This window comes from Phocoena phocoena, chromosome 2 (genome assembly GCF_963924675.1).
Source record: "Phocoena phocoena chromosome 2, mPhoPho1.1, whole genome shotgun sequence".
In the NCBI taxonomy this organism is placed as follows: domain Eukaryota; kingdom Metazoa; phylum Chordata; class Mammalia; order Artiodactyla; family Phocoenidae; genus Phocoena; species Phocoena phocoena.
Genome location: NC_089220.1, coordinates 162,292,225 through 162,309,046, shown reverse-complemented (window position 1 = coordinate 162,309,046; position 16,822 = coordinate 162,292,225). Strand labels below are relative to the sequence as shown.

The window sequence follows — 16,822 nt, the reverse complement described above, 5'->3', positions numbered from 1 at the left end:
CCTCACTGTCGTCTTGTAGCTGCACCCACTTCTCTCCCACCTCCATCCCCTCCTCAACTCTTAGCAAGTACGAATCTGTTCATTTTTTAATAAAGTCATCATTTCAAAAATGTTATATAAATGGAATCATATGGTCTACAAACTTTGGGGGTTATCTTCTTTCACTCAGCATAATTCTCTGGAGGTAGATCCAGGTTCTTGCATGTATCAATAATATGTTCTTTTATCACTGAGTCAGTATCCATGGATATACCATAGTTCATTTATCCACTCACCCACTGAAGGACATATGGGTTATTTCTAGTTTTGGGCTATGAGAAATAATGCTGCTATAAACATTTGTGTACAAGTTTTTGTGTGAACATAAGTCTTCCTTTCTCAGGAAGGAACATCTGGGAGTTTAATGACTAGGTCATATGGTAGTTGCATGTCTATTTTTTTTTAATTTGTTTAAGAAACTTCCAAACTGTTTTCCAGAGTGGCTGTACCACTTTGTAGTCTCCTCAGGAACATATGAGTGACCCAGTGTCCCTACATCCTTCTTAGCCTTTGGTGTTGACACTTATTTATTTATTTTTATTTTAATCATTCTGATAGGTGTGCAGTGATATTTTATTGTGGATTTAACTTGTATTTCCCTAATAGCTAATAATGTTGAAAACCCTTTCATAATTTTTTTGTCATCTATTATAGTCTCTTTAGTGAAATGTCTCTCCATGTCTTTTGCCCATTATCTAATTAAATTGTTTATTTTGTTTGTTAATGTATTTCACTAATGCATGATTTTCATTGTTGGAACATACCACACGTTATTTGATGGAGTCTATATATGCATTAGGAGGATAGAATATGTGTGATTCCTTGAAAAGACTCAAAGGAGGGTCAAAACTGAAGTGAAGGAGCAAAGATGGGAACTAGAACGTGCTGAAGGAAGAGCATGTGTGAAAATTTGATATTTGTTTTTCCTTTTGTGCTATGGGAATAGTCATATTCAGTCATTCTTCTATTGACTGACATTTGGGTCAGTCCTAGCTTAGAGCTTTTATAAACTCTCTGCTTTGAATTTTTTTCATGACTCTCGGACACACAAGCAATTATTTCTCTAGAGAATATACAAACAAGAAACAGAGCTGGATAATGGGATATATGCCATCTCAATTTTACTTACTACTGCAGTTATTTTCCAAAATTGTTATACCAATTTACACTCCTACCGAGAATATACAAACATTTCATTGCTTGTTCTACTTTCTTGGCAACACTTGGTATTGTCTTTTAAATTTTTGCTCAGCAATTGCATACAACTACTAGCTGCTTGTGTTTTGATTTTCATTATCCTGATTACTACAGTGGGGGAGCATCTCTTCATATGGTTAGTGGCGTTTGTACCTTCTCTTAGGTGGAATACCTACTTATGTCTTTTGCCCATTTGGCTATGCTTTAGCAATCTGCAGGAATTCTTTATTTATAGAGGAAATATGGTAAGTTGGTTTAAAGTACAGATTCTGGATCTTAAATCCTGAGACTTAATCCAGGCTTATGTCCAGCCAGGTTTTAGAATGGATGGGGGTACAATCAAGACCAGAGGTGGAGGAGTTAGCCTTCATCAGCTAAGAGAGATCCCACCTCATCTAAAATAGGAAGAAAAGTTGTACATGTATTTGGAGAAAGAAGGTGGACACAAGGGTTATACATAGAAAACTAAAAAAAAAATCTAAAGTCATATTAATCATTAGATTATCCTCCTCATATTCAGTGCTTTATTGGAGAACCGATACTCTGATAACAAAGTGTGGGCATTGGATTTTTTCTCCGTACAGAACTACTGAATGAGTTTCTATGGCACTACATCATGTTAACACACTTCTATCTGCGAGATATGGGGATTATTTGAACATTTGTCATGTGGGAGATGGGGAATAATGTTTTTCTAATGGACTGTGTTGGCATATCTCAATGCCCTTCCTTTACTTTAAAAATGAATATCTTGGGGCTTCCCTGGTGGTGCAGTGGTCGAGAATCTGCCTGCTAATGCAGGAGACACGGGTTCGAGCCCTGGTCTGGGAGGATCCCACACGCCGCGGAGCAACTAGGTCCGTGAGCCACAACTACTGAGCCTGCGCGTCTGGAGCCTGTGCTCCGCAACAAGAGAGGCCGTGATAGTGAGAGGCCCGCGCACCGAGATGAAGAGTGGCCCCCACTTGACGCAACTAGAGAGAGCCCTCGCACAGAAATGAAGACCCAACACAGCAAAAATAAATAAATAAATTAAAAACCTATGTTTATCAATTCAAACTACAATGACATGAAATTAAAAAAACAAAACAAAACAACGAATATCTTAGTTTTACCTAGGTATGTATCTGTCATGAATAACCCACCTCATGACAACATTCTGCTTTTCTAAACATTATCTCCTAAATGACAGACATCCTTAGCCACGTTATGGGAAGCAAACAATAGCAGCCTGTGCTCTAAGCTTAATGCCTGATGGAACCTCATCATGGCTCAGCTATCAGTGAACACAGGCACAAAGTTCTATGCATCCAAACAGACAATGTGTGAAAATAAACACAGGTAATGAATTCTGGCATCAAAGAGAAGGACACTTAAACGGAAATAATATGAAAACTCCTGTTTAGACAAGTGACAGAGCGCATTTTTGGATGATACATATCTTCATACAGTTTACTTTTAACAAAAGAACAAAAATATATGCTCTAAATTTTACTTTTTCTCCCTTTCCTAAGCTCACTTTTCATTAGGAATTAATAGAAAAAAATGACCTAAAACTTGTCAAATGCTTTATAGTTTCCAAAGCACACTCTCACCTATTATTATTTGGGGTTGATGATCCTAAAACTGCTTTATCTCATATTATGACCATCATTTTATACATATACATACATACATATATATATATATATATATATATATATATGTATATATATATATAGTGGCTCATAGATGCAAAGTGATTTACCCAAGGTCATGAGTAATAAGTGGCACATCTGGGATTCAAATCTAAGTCTTTCTCTCTGGCTACATGTCCAGTAATCTTCTGATATATCCTGAAGCCCACTATGAAATTCTGTCAGTTAAATACCTCACACCTTGGGAGATGAGCTGATATAAGTTGTGGTATCTTTTATCACTCTGGCAAAAAGGAGAAAAAATGCATCCAAAGTCAAGAACAAGTGCTATGTTTAGGAGTGGTGTTATCTGAAACTGGCATCTCTCTATGCATTGGAAGGACAGATCATGTGATTCCTTGAAAGGCTCAAAGGAAGGTCAAAACTGAAGCAAAAGAAAAAAAAAAAAAAAAAAAACCTGAAGCAAAGGAGTAAGACTGAGAACTAATTTTGTTTCCCTTCTTACTTTCCAAAACACTCATTAGCTCCAACCCTTCTGTAAAATCTATGACATACACCTAAGTCTTGTGTTGGTGCTTTTGTTTTGAATGAATGGATAAGATCAAAGGGGAATATGGTTTTCTATGTTTAGCGAAAACAGCAAGGTAATTGTAGCAGAGCATCAAGTCAGGGGTCTCAGAGTCCCAGACAGAAACTAGAACAGAATAATCAATGGCTGAAAACACTGTTGAGAGTTTCAGATAAAAGTACACAATGCTGAGAAGCAGCTTCCTGGTAAGCAGTTCACTGGGGGATATAAAAATAATCTCAAAAATATTAGCTAATGGTTACCCTTCAAAGGGGAGATGGCCCTTCTTATGAACAGAAATTTCCATAAAAGTAATGATTTCGTTCATGCAGCCCCTTCTACATTCTACTTGTAGTTCTTACTTCCTTCTTCAGATATAGCAAAGAAGATTTATTTTTCAAGATTTTTTTGATGTGGACCATTTTTAAAGTCTTTATTGAATTTTTTACAGTATGGCTTCTGTTTTTATATGTTTTGGTTTTTTGGCCACTAGGCACGTGGGATCTTAGCTCCCCAACCAGGGATCAAACCCGCACCTCTTGCTTTGGAAGGCGAAGTCTTAACCACTGGACCACCAAGGAAGTCCCAAGGAAGATGTTTTAAGCATTCTTACCAAATTCAGAAAGATTAAGAAAATTAAAGTAATGTCAATACATGCAAAAGACTACCAATGCCTCATTTCCAGTCTCTTCTCAGAAATTAACCTTTTGCAAGATTTTTTTGTTGTCATTATGAAATTCCTACTGAATAAAATGCTAATTATTTTCATGAATACATACGTAGACTTTTTATTCACATAGATATATTCATAGGCCATTACAAGGAAAAAATTAGTAAGTTTCTTTCTCTTCTCTGTGTATAGAATTTCATGTATTTTCAAAGCAATTATCATACATGAGAAGGTACAGATGGATGAACTGAGTACTGTGCCTTGTATAATGATTCTGATCCTAGTGATTCACTTTGAAGTTTCTAAATTTAACAGAACTTTTCAAAAGTGCTGACTTAAAAAAAGTTAATACACGTTATGTGTGTGCAAAAATATAATATGGAGCTATCACTTCCCCCCAGAGACCTAGGAAAACAAAGTGAATCTATAGTCATCCATCAGTCATTCAAAACCATGCACTGCCATTTATTCGGCTCTAGGTCACTGTCCAGCTATGCCTGCATTTATAAAATTTTCTTAGAAATTTAATAGTATCTAAGCTATTCAGAAAAATACTATATGTTTGGGGCTAGAAAGTTTGGAGGAAAAAAATGGGAGATTTTCAAGAAAGCAGGATATCTCAGAAACTTCTAATGTGAAATAGAAAATACCACATCTTAGCTACAAATACATTATCTGGAAAAAAATTATCTGGAGCTCCAGATCAACAGTGTGCCTTTAACCATTTTATAAAGTATAAAAATATTTTTCAAGTACTGAGGTATCTGAAAATTTGCAAATGATGTTTATTGCTGTGTGGATAGAGTAGTAATAGAAAAGCATAAATGCACTATAAAATAACTACTAACTGTATATCTATAAAAATAAAACTGTTCACAATCTTTCCTCATCTAAGTAAACAAAGTAAATTGCAAAAAAAAAAAAAAATTCAACTATATGTCCCCATCATATTTTGTGCTCAAATGTAGAAAGAAAATGAAAAAGAAAAAAATGTCCTTTAATTTTGACTATTTCTTTTTCTTAATTTATCTTCTGTTTAGACATCTTTAGGAAAAAAAAAAACTTTAAAAAGAAAAAAGTTGCTTGGCAAAAACTTAGCTTGTTTAGTGCCATTTGAAGTATTATTTTCTGCTTTTCAATATATGTATGTTCCCATATGTGTGTTTCTGTATGTTTTTTGACTACAAAGAAAAATTAGCTCCAATTTTAATGAAGCTAAGAAAGTTATTATTTTCATCCTAACATAACTTTTCTCAAAAATAATTTAAATATCCCCCCCTTCAAAATTGAGTCCTCCTCTAAACTAAATAATTTTCTCACCATTCTGTCGTAATTCAGAAGCCATATGCATCTCTAACTTTGGTGAGATTTTATTTGCTGCATGACCCCAGTGAAGTCAAAAAGAGTCAAGTTAACTCATTAAAAATATGACTGCTAAAAGTCCTTAGGGCTCATGAATGCTGATGAAAAGAAATCCATAAATTCACAGAAAATATTATTTTACCCTTCTCTTTAACCTCAAGTCTCTATGTCACTTCAATTGCTAACACTCAGAATAATGATCCCTCAGCTCGTAAAACTGAAGTAGTATGCTCTCTTGCCACCAGGAGGTTAGCATAAAAGAGGACAAAGCAATGTACAATGATCATGTGTAGGATGTAGTAAATGGCACATCTTGAATTGAAAATAATATTGATCTGTATCTGTAATCCGTAACAGTCTTCAGTGACTCAGTCATGGAAATGTGCATGTTAAAGTCTTAATATATGACTATATGATACAGGAAATCAAATGTTAAATTCTTGATCCATAAAGTAAATCCATAAATAAATGGTCTAATTCATAAAAAGAACAGTAATTCAGTGAAGTCCATGCTTATCTTTCTATTTTTCCATTCTTGAGAGAATGACATCAACCACAAGATGATACAGGGTTTTAAATTAGCACCACAAAGGTAGTGGTTTTATAAAGAATAAAGACTCAGTCTAGACTGCATAGACAATTCCATCTTTATGTCCCACCCCAAATATTCCCCCAGATCTTCCATTTTGTAAATTCCTTTTATTATATACTTACATATTGTTCTCCTTGTTTATATTTAAGTTCATTGAGATATTGGAAATCTGTCTCATTTATTCTAACAAGTATTTTATGTGCCTAAAATGAACTATTTATTATGGAGGAAACAAAAATAAATTGTACTTGGATCCTACCTTCAAGATGGTGGTAGAAAGTGACAAGGGCCAGAAGAATGTAGAAAAAGTCATAGATTTTTAAAAGTTATGGAAAATGAAAAGGCATGGGTAAGAGCATAGAAGATAAATGTGAATGGACAACATGTGGCACTACTTACTTGATGAGAAATATTTCAAGGGAGTTTAGCAATGGTGTTAAAACTTGGAAAGCTTGCCCTTACAAACGATGCAGATTGATGTCCCTCACAAGAGAAGGAGGGTTCCCAGAACACCACAAATGGGACATGCAGAGAGGCATGTAGGAGGGTATAACATACATTTTTTAATGGGGTTAAAAATTAGTTCTTGGGGAGTAAAATCTTACACATTGTAATGGTGTGTGGCCTTCCAAAGTTCAATGTTACCCAGAAAAATCTTATTCTTCAATATTTAATGAATCTTGTTGGGGTTTTTTAATATCACATGAGCAGCACTGATACGGAAAATTACATAAAATGTATGTAAGACGAGTGCTACAAAATGCTGGTGAATAGATGGTTCTGGCTGGAGAACCTTCTCTTGATTGATTGTTCAATCTTACGGTCATATCATGAGAAGTAACCACTGTGGGCCTATTGGCTGCCATTGACTCTTCTGTCAATGCTGTTTACGTTTAAGCCTAAGTGATTTTGTATATAACTTGGGCTATAAGAACTGAATGAAGAATTTATATATTTTTAATTTAAATCTACAAAAGCTATTCAACCCATCATGTCAATTGCTGAAAAGAAAATAATGTCAACAACGCTTGAATGAGTATCTAGCAGCTAAGCTGAAATGTGTTTTCTCATTCAAGCAGAAGTTAAAGTTAAGTTCATTAAAAATAATCTTTAAGAATTTGATTTCTCAATTGATTTTCTTCTGTTGTTCAAAAAGCAGTTTGGGATTATTTTAAATTTGATTAACGCTATGACTAGTGTTTATACAAATTGCTAATCTGCATTTATAATTTGGAACATTATTTAATATAAATATATTACAAGTTACTCAATAAATATGGTTATAAAGCTAAAGCTAAAGCTAATAAAAAGTCAGAAATGACTGAAAATTACAAAAACAGTAAGCAATACTGTATTAAATAACAAAAATAAATTCATAGTACCAGATAAACGTATGCTGTAAACTTTAAAGGGTCAAATAAATGCTTACTTTATTATTATCATTAACATTATATCTTTTTTTTTTTTTTTTTTTTTGCGGTACGTGGGCCTCTCACTGCTGTGGCCTCTCCCATTGCGGAGCACAGGCTCCGGACGCGCAGGCTCAGCGGCCATGGCCCACGGCCCCAGCCGCTCCGCGGCACGTGGGATCTTCCCAGACCGGGGCACGAACCCGCGTCCCCTGCATCGGCAGGCGGACTCTCAACCACTGCGCCACCAGGGAAGCCCTGTATCTTTAATCACTACCTGATAATTGGTAAATTCAGGATCCACTGAATACATCGTAGACTTCTCTACCTTTATGCATTCTTTCATTTGAAATATTCTCCCTTCTTTCCTCTATTTATCCAAATTCTTCTTACCTTTCAAGATCCAGTTCAAATTTCTCTTATTTCCTCTAAACACTTTCATTCCACAAATATTTTAATAGCTTTTGAATTCCTAGAATATTGGATGGTTTGCTCTCTATAGTCGGCATTTAATTATATATGGAAATCCTGTACGTTCACTCATTCATTTCAAACACCTGTTATATGTTATACACGAGGCCCTATGCTACACGCTACAGATAAGACAGGAAACAGGGCAGATACAGTCTCTGTACCATGAAAGCTCCCTAGACATCAGACAATAGAGCTCTACACGTAGACAGTCAAGATGCAGTGTGGTGGGGTCATGAGACGTAGACTCAGTGGTATGGGAACACATGCCACTCATCTAGGACCCACCCTGTGGACCTCAGAGAGCTTCCTGTTCCAGGAATATGGCACAGCAAGTCATAAGTCATCCTCTCAGAAAGAGGACAACTTCAAAAGAGGGTAATTAAATATCAAAGAACATTCAGTTTTGGTGGGAGAGCTCCAAATGTTTCTGATAGACCGAGTACCACACTGCTGCTTTTTGCCAACAGTTAAGTCCACTCTAAACTCACAAGCTCCACGAGCGCAAGGCATGTATATTCAGTAGAAGTTCACGGAAGATTGATTTGAATGCATGAATGGAAGCAAGGGGTGAAAAGAGCTGGGATTGAGCTTGCAAAGAAAAGTTGTAGCCCTAAACTAGGAATACTGTTAATTAGCAGTAAACAGTCTAAGTTAGTACACAGTACATCCAAACTGCCCAGCTTTTTTTAATTTACATCTCTCACATAACGGGATCCACAGAGGTAGGATCACAGCAGAATTTGCTACACTGCTTTGTTGGCACAATTTACAGATTATTAGAAAATATTCCTGACTTCTTTAGAAGACGTGGAGAGATGCACCAATCTGGAAAAAGTGAATTAAATATTTCTTCATTGTTAAAGATAGGTTTTAAACATTTGTTGTAACTAAAATTCACCAGAGATTACAGATAGGAACGTGCTACCTATTCATCTCTTATAGAGATAAGATTGCCAACATTATTAGGATTTTCACATTCAGTTTGATAATACATACAAGGGTGAATCACGGATTTTTTTCTCTACTCCAATTCTGTGATCTATAATTGGTAAAACATATCACCAACCTTGTAGCAGCCTCTGAGTCAGGCGTGTGATTCAGTTACAGCAGTCAGCCCACAGATAAGCAATTCTAACCAATTTTAGTAGAAACGTGTGTTGCAAACTCCAAAGAAAATTAACTGAGCAGGCGTTAAAAATTAATTGATGAGAACTTACGAGTTCCAGAAAGAGTTACTCTCATGTGCTGAAGACTATTTTAATTTTTCAGGCACTGCCCTCACTCCCCCAAATGAAATAAAATGAAAAGGAATGTTTTGCCATGGTAAATTGGTTTTAAACAGTTAAGATGCAAATATTATCGGGAAGTAAGCAAAAGTTGAAAGGAAATTAACCTGCCCTGGGGATTCCTACATAGGGCAGTCCATATACAACAATCGCACCTATGAAGTTTCTGTCAGCAGATAAGGAGTAAGCTACTGGCCAATTATACCTTAAAATTAATTTAAAAATTAAAGTTAAATTTAAAAATGAGGTAAGTTACAATATTGTTTTTCTTCCCTTTCTTCTCCCAGATCTTATATTACACAGAAAGTCAATAGCGTGACTACTTAACGACATTTGAAAAGACACTCCTGAATCTGGGTGACAAATCTCGCAATATTTTAATCCATCAGCAGTCAGTTTGGAAGTTGCTGACTCTACCTGGCTGTGAGCCTGATAACCAGCGACTGAAACAGCTCTTTGCTGTGGCAGCACCTAAGCCCATTTAAAACTACCCTGCTCTGAACTTGGTTCAGATTGAATGTTATCTTCATTTTATGTTTATGTTTCAATGCCTTTATGTTTCAATTATTGGGAACTGGAGTTGCTTTTCCATGCAGAAAGTTCCTACTCAGATAAGGTATTTGATTATAAATGTTAACACTGAACATATAAGGTAGATCCCCTTACAAAATAAAAAATTCTCCAGACCCCTTATATACAGAATATTGGTTTTCAAGAGGGTTGGAACATGGATGAGGAAAATACATCTTTATTTTTACTAACTTCAACTAAAATTTGGTATTTTCTTCAATCATGAATACAGGCAACAAATCATAAGTATTAATAGTACCTGTGACTTTCTCACCAATAATAATAACAAATATTTTAATATCACTTTAAAGTGCCATGATTATCTCAAAAATATCACTTATGCTTATCACCCTTTGAAATAGTAGCAGTTATCTCATCCTCTGCTAGATTTTGTCATTTAACCCAAGTTTACTAAGTCAGAATTTTGGATTTTAAAAAATATTTTAATAATTAGTATTAATTTAACTTGTTTCTTTGTAATTCTAGTATTTTATGCATTTATAACAGTATGCTGAGAAGTAATGCAGAAGTTCACCAGACTGCCAAAGAAGTCTGTAACACACACAAACACATACACAGGCTATTGATTAAGAGCCCCTGATCTTGAAGATTTCTGCTTTTAATTTAGAGGTCTCAGTTTTCAAAGAGGGAAAAATAGTTATCAAGTTTGATCATACTAGAAAGCAGAGAGAAAGAGAGAGAGAGAGAGAGGGGAAGATTCTGAAAGAATACATGGTTGCAAGTTTTAAAGATTTCGTGTTTGAATAAAAATTAAAAGCTTTCATCTAGCTAGTTTTGTTCTTATAAAAATCAAATTACATTGCTTCCAATTCATTCTTTCTTCACCAACATTAAAATGTAACTATTAAACATGATTTTGAAATTTTTATTTTAGAATTTTAGAATTTTTAGAATTTTTTTTTTAGAATTTTATTTTAGAATTTATTTTTATTTTATTTTATTTAGATATGAGGTAGAGTGATTTAGATAAATACAGTTATTATTACTAGATGTTCACAAGCTGTTAAAAAACAAATAAAACTACAGAAGCTGCTAAACACAAAGCAATCCCCTCCCCTCTCTAACATGTGTGGGGACAGGCCTGTGGATTTATTAATATGCAGAGATGGAAATCTCTAATTTGTATGATCTCAGAGCCACTGGAAAACTTTGATGAGCAGTAATATATTTGCCTCCTGGGTATGAGAATGTCTTAAAATCTAACAGCAGAAGTCGAGTGCAGTGGTTTAGAGCATGGATTTTGGAGTTAGAATTGGCTTTAATCCTGATGACACCACTTATTATTTATGTGACCTGGGTCTCAATTTCATGGTCTGTTAAATTAGGACAAAACGTCTACCTTACAGATTTACTCTGAAGATTAAGTGAATTACTATGTGTAAAAAAAGACTTAGCACATTGTATAGAAAAAAGAAACTGGCCACGATATGGAAGTAACCTAAGTGTCAATCGACAGATGAATGGATAAAGAAGATGTGGGGGGTGTATATATATATATATATATATATGTATATACACATATACATACATATATATATATATATATGTATAAAGGAATATTACTCAGCCATTAATAAACAAATGAAATTTTGCCATTTGCAACAACATGGACGGACATAGAGAATATTATGCTACGTGAAATAAGTTAGAGAAAGACAAATACTGTATGTTTTCACTTATATGTGGAACCTGAAAAATAAAACAAAATGAATGAATATAACAAAACAAAAACAGACTCATAGATACAGACAACAAACTGGTGGTTACCAGTGGGGAGAGGGGTGGGGAGAGGGGCAAGATAGAAGAAGGGATTAAGAGGTAAAAAAATACCAGGCATAAAATAAATGAGATACATGGATGAAATGTACAGCATAGTGAAAATAACCAATATTTTATAATAGCTTTTAACGGAGTATAACCTATAAAAATATTGAATCACTCTGTTGTACACCTGAAACTTATATAACACTGTAAATCAACTATACTTCAATTAATAAAATTAGTCAATAACTAGAGGCTTGTCACAAGAGCGGTAGCAGTAGTGGGAACAGAAAGGGAAGTGAAACAGCAGTAATAGTAGTGAGAACAATCTTTAGAGCTGACAGTATGAGTCTCTTGAAAAGTAAAACTCTGGGATCAGTTTAACTAAGCTGTTAGCATCTTAATAGAAATCTTAATAGAAGGGACTCCACTGGCTGCCTGTGAGTCATAGTGGGCAGCACTAGGAGGTAAAGGAAGAAGGGAGAAGCGAGAAGTTTAGAAAAATCTCACTTAGTCAAAAATAAACCTGAAATAAACATTGCCATGTTCTCTAAGGAACATTTATTTTACATAAATCATGGCATTGTGATCTTGTGACAACTAATTAATAAAACCCTGGGTGTGTTGATCTCTTGCAAGGCTATAGCTTGAAATGCAAAGATCAACTTTTCTCCCTTGATTTGGTCAAGGTCACTAATATAGTAGCGCCCAATCTACGCAGATTGAATTGTTAATGTGCTGAAACAATTCCAGAAAAGCAAATAAAGTTCTGGTACTAAAGTTTAGTTTAATGGATTTACAGCCCCCAATGCACGTGACAGTCTTTGAAAAATCGATTTTCTCTATCCAGCTTCCATGTATCCTCTCTACCCATATTCTCTACATCGTTTACTCTGAAATAATGAATAAAATCCCAACAATGTGACTAAAATAGCATCAGATATTCAGTAGGCCGAAGAGATCAAAAGATACCTAAATATAAAAATCTGTCTGACATACTCTTCGGCACGTCAGTATTAGCAATTAGTTGTAAACCTTCTCACATCAGGACTGTGGTGTGTGTGCCGGGGACAGGGTAGTGGTGGGTTAGGATGGTTGGAGAATGCCCACTTTTTTCAGTTGACTCTTAAACCCAACTGATGCTCATTGTTTGCTAGGTTGAGGGTAAAACAGAACCAGAACTTCCAGGCTTCTAAGTAGGCAAAGGAATCTGGCCTTTCCTTTGTTGATCTGACGTTTTCCACTGCCTATTGAACAAAATCTGTATTTCCATATTGAATATGATTTTTAGACAGAATTTCCAGGAAGTATGTAAGAGCTCTGAATTAGAAGTCAGAAAAATTGGATTTACATCTTAACTTTTTTCTTAAAATACCGTATGAGCTGGGACAAGAAATACAACCTCATAATCTTAATTCCTTCATCTGCAAAATGAAGAGTTCAAACATATTTCGAAGGACCCCACCAGCTCTAAAATCCTCTGAATCACTAAGCAAGATAAAGCAACAAGCTAATTTAATTATGTCCTTGCATCATAACTAGGTTGCTGTAATCAGGAGGGCTCTCCTGAAATACATTATTTTTCTCCACTTCTCGCTTGACTATATTATGTTTTCTATCATGATGGCATAATGGATAGTCCTGAAGGCCTTCAGTCAAATAGATTCAAATTCCCCACAGCATGCAGTCATCTTGATTAAAATATCAACAGTTTATCAAAGATGGAGTATTTCTAAAACACAATAATGCCCTTCAGGTAGCAGGTGTTCCTGCATTTTATTCACATGGCTAGTTGAAAAGATGCAAAGGTCTTCTGTTTCGTGATGAGACTAGATAGACTTTTTACCTATGAAAACACTTTATCAAGCACAAGTAAATTTAAAAATTCCCCCAAAATTCTTTTTAGCATATCAAAATCGACATATTCCTCATAATTAATTAACCCCATCAGAAAACAAGTGACCAGAAAAATGTGTAAAATTAAATATAATTGTGAAAACAAGTTAATTTTTATGTGGAACTCTTACTCTACCCCTGAACATTTGTTTCATATTTTGTTTTAAATCTTAGATGGTTTGAAAAGTAATGCATTTAAATTTAATACTGAATGTAAATGAGTTAAATGGTAGGCAAAAATGATAGATGTTATCAAGAACAAACATACTATTTTAAAAATGAATTATTACTACATTCAGAAAAAGATATGACCCATGTATTTTAATTTAGATGATCAACTTTCAATCTTCTCTCATAGAAAGACAGAAATCAGATTGTGTAACATTCTAATCTTAATTTTTATAATACCTGAGTTCAAGTCCTAGCTCATCCACTTACTTATAACCTTGGACTTCCTACTTAGCCCATCTGAGTTTTGACTGACTCACCCATTAAATGAACACAGTGGAATGGCAGCGATCACAAGCAATTCCCATGGACTAAATCCCACTTACAAAGTGGCTTGGCCCAAGCAGTGAGGGATAGCTAATAATCCTTCTACCTGGTAGACTCTTTGTTCTCATTAAAAAAAAAAAAAAAAAAGCAAACTATTGTATTTAAAAAAGTAATTTCTCTTGAAAAACTGTAGCTACTTCATTTTATTGTGTGTGCTTTACATTTATAACTAAAGCAGACTTCAAGGAAAGAAAAAAATTAAGGTTAATTTCTCAATAAGATGCTCTTTCCACCTTCTCAGAATTCACCAATCACTTTAAGACACAAAGATTACATTTGATTTAATTACATCTCTTTAGTGAAAAGTCTTCATGTGACTGAAAGCAGGAAATATAGAAGGAAAATATAATATAGACAATATGTAAAATAGTACTGCTCTTCACTGAGTGTTTCCTAAAGCAGTAGCTTTGCCTTGCTGGGGTTTCCCTGAATTCACTCCTTTATAACAGCATAGTTTAAGAATCACACATATCCATTATAGGAATTATTATTCATTTTTCCCCTTAAAAAATGATTCTGTGCAATGAATATAGATCTCAGTAAAACAGAATCTCTATTTCATTATGAAGAGTAGAAAACTCAGTATTACCAGTGAGGAACACGGGGAATAAGGGTGAGGGGTGAACACATAAGTTTGGGATGTAAATATACCTGGATTCAAACTCCCATCTGTCACTGACTGGCTATGTGGCTATAGGATGGTTAGGTTCTTTCTATGGTACCCTCTTTAGTAAAATGGGGCTCACTTTATTTACCTCAGAGGGTTGTGCTAAGAATTACATGAAATAGTGTGTGTTGGTAAATGTAACTCTCAGTATGTATTATTCTGGTTGTGATCTGTAATCGATACTACCCTTTAAAACTAGATTGTCATTAAATTATTGGTCAGTGGTTACATGCCTTTTGCATCTCATTGCATGTATATATTTCAGACCTAGATTTCAGATTCTCCAGATTAGGCTTTAATGTCGTGCATAACAGCCATTCCTGCACAAGGATTAACTCAAACAAGGGGTGTCCTGAGCCCAGCACTGGGCTCTGGGAGGGAACTACTCCCCTCTTGCAATCCCTTCATCCAGCAGTCCCTTCTCTGAAGAGCTGACAGACATAAGGACTAAAGCCTCAAGGCTTTGCCTTAAGTATTTTATAATGTATCTATTGAAATAGAATAAATATAAATGAACAGCCAGTGAGCAGGAAGAATTTCTGGAGTCGTGAGGGACACTCAGAAAAAAAGGAATAATCATGGTGGGCAAAAGCGGTCAAGGAATGTTTTGTGAAAGGCTGAATCTACCAGATTGTGCTGGACTTGGTATGGAGGGAAGAGGGGAACACAGAAGGAGGCATTCCTGAGGAAAGGCAGAGGAAACTGGGCCAGGGGCAACATATGTATAGATTGGGAACATTTTAAAAGATGAGGAACAAAGAAAGGAAGAAAAGGTAGCATCCCTGACCCTACTGTGCTTGCCATCTGGCTAGGACAATTTCCAACTAATGAGCAAGGTAAAAATCCAGCATGGTTCCACACAGAGAGAAGCCTAAGAAGTACTTTGTAATGATGATCAGAAATATGTATTGTTAATCACCAAAAATGAAACAATTGACTTAAAATTCATGAATATAAGATCAATATATATTATGAAAGATTTCTCTCCTTTGTAATAAATGTCACTGAATAATAATAGGCATATACATATTTTTAATACAGTAGGAAAACGGGTCTCTAAAGATGCTGTTAAATGTCCATAGGAATCAACTGGAGGAAACATGGGGGCTCAACGTGACTTGATAGGAAGACTTATATCTCAAAATAGTTTAATTTTACATTTTATAGTAATATACTATAAGAGAGGAGAAATGTAAATATGAGTGAAACAAATAATAAAAGCAAAATCCAGTGTTCCAAGTCCTTCACATGGTACTGTTGAAAAAAGAGAAAAGAGGCTCAAAATGGAGTCACTTGTGCTAAGCCCCATGACAGGAAACTAACACTTAACCTAACTGCAGTTTCAAGTTCCTTCAGGACTGTAGTCATAACCAGTCAGCACTAGGAAAGTAATCTGCCCAACAGAACCCTTCCGTCCTCCTCAGAAGTGCAACCTTCCCTGAAGCAATGCATTTTTTGCTAGTAATTTCCTCTTTCTGCCCCCTTTCTGCCTTTAAAAACCTTTCCTTTTCCACAACTTGGCAGGGCTCCTTTCTATTTATTTGCTACCTGGGATGCTGTCCAATTCATAAATCGTTCAATAAAGCAATTTGATCTTTAAATTTACTCAGCTGAATTTTTGTTATTGAGCAGTACAGACCATATAATGCAGCATCACATTCAATAGAGTCCTGGCAAAATACTCTTACAAGAACTTGAAGGCTTGCATACATTTCAGTAAGTTTTCATATTTAAATATAAGAATAAATCACTGTGGGACTGCTGCATGTATTTTATTAGGCAGGCTTTTCTGCATTATTATGGAAGAGTCCCGAAACATAAAGTTAACTCAGGTTTTAGATAAAACATGAACTATGCAGCATTAGCTATTCACATATATCAGGCCTTTGGTATTCTGGTCAGGCATTTTCTATTAGTGTCAGGGCACTTCGCCGAAGCCCAGTGTGTGATAAAACAGCAATGGCCTCTAGAGCATGGTTTTAGAGTAAGCTTTCTTGGAATTCTAACGAGATTCTTGAAATGAACACACGTGTGCACGCACACACACATACACACGCACACACACACTTATCTCCTTTTTGCTGCTGTTGTAACTTGCCAAAGAGTAAAGGTATATGA

The 16,822-nt window shown here is 35.3% G+C and overlaps 1 protein-coding gene across 1 annotated transcript in view; it reads right to left on the bottom strand.

Annotated features, from left to right (window-relative positions):
- MALRD1 (MAM and LDL receptor class A domain containing 1) overlaps nucleotides 1-16,822 on the bottom strand; it is a 598,156-nt gene that overhangs the window by 253,030 nt on the left and 328,304 nt on the right. The gene's annotated exons all lie outside the window — the stretch shown is intronic.